The following is a 1250-nucleotide window of genomic DNA, read 5'->3' as shown; positions in this document are numbered from 1 at the left end:
CGGTGCCGGAGCAGCCAGACAGTCAGCGTCCGAGTCGTCTGTGTTCCTATCCTGTCGCAGTGCTGAATACTTGCCGTCTTTGAGGGACCGAAGCCGGCGACAAGAGAGGGTGAATGGGAGCCGATAAAAAATTTCTTCGAAATTCGAATTGTCGGCCTATATCTCAAAACCACCGCAAACCCTCGAACCTAGATCAGCGAGAATACCTATGAACAAGCTATCTCGAAGCAAAAGACCCGGGTCGCAAAGCAGAAGCAAAAGCGAGAGAAACTTCTCAAATCGCAGCACAGCCCACACAGACCGGTCTGACCGGTGCTCTGGACCGGTCTGACCGGTCGGGCAATTCAAACCGTGACAGACCGGTCTGACCGGTCTCGCCCACCGGTCTGACCGGTCTCGTCCAGAAAACCCGCAAACAAACCTTCAAACCGCGGATTTTGAGTAAACGAAGTCCAAATCCAACCAAACTTGGTGGAAAGCTCCGTAACTACCCCGTGAACATATCCCCAGAAGATCTCGCTCAAAAGATTCACAGAACAAGAGAAATTGAGGAGAGATCAAAGAGGATTGGGGTTTTCTCAAGAACACAAAATTGCCAATTCGTGAGAACCCATGATTCAGGGAGTTTAGCACTAGGCCATAAGCATAGGAATCATTCCAAAGAGTTCATCAAACCACGAAATCAAGGGCTCGAATCCTCTAAACACGAATCATCCAAAAGAGAGGAAATCAAGAGCAAAACGCAAAGGAGAAGGGAGAGGACGAGTACTCAGCACACAAGGGTGAATCTCAACAGGATTTCATTCATAAATTTCGGAGGAATTCACCTATACAAAGCTAGAGCCATCAGCCCATCATCCACCCTCTAGAATTGAGAGATTAGCTATACCTAACCCTCTTTTGCGTTGGAGTCCTTGGTCCTAACCTAGAGCAGGGGCTGGGAGAAAGAAAAACTCAGAGGAAACAAAAGACTCAACCAGCCACGGGCTGGTGGGGGTTATTTATACCCGGCTGCTGCGGTCAGACCGGTCGGGCAGCAGCACCCTGCTGTACAACCTCGATCGACGGCGGAGCTTCTTTTTTTTGACTCGAAGTCTTTGCTGCGATGCCGCCACGTCGACGAAAATCCGGTCCGCGGTTTTGGAGGGTCCGCGAAACCCGGGTAGGTGGCCGGTTTTGAGAAAACCGCCAAAACCTCACGCGCGGGAAGATTCCCGCCTCCACGCCGTGGCCCTAGACGCCGTTCCCGC

This window comes from Panicum virgatum, chromosome 9K, assembly GCF_016808335.1.
Source record: "Panicum virgatum strain AP13 chromosome 9K, P.virgatum_v5, whole genome shotgun sequence".
Taxonomy (NCBI): Eukaryota; Viridiplantae; Streptophyta; class Magnoliopsida; order Poales; family Poaceae; genus Panicum; species Panicum virgatum.
The sequence above is the reverse complement of the archived record's forward strand: the minus strand, read 5'-3'. Positions refer to the sequence as shown.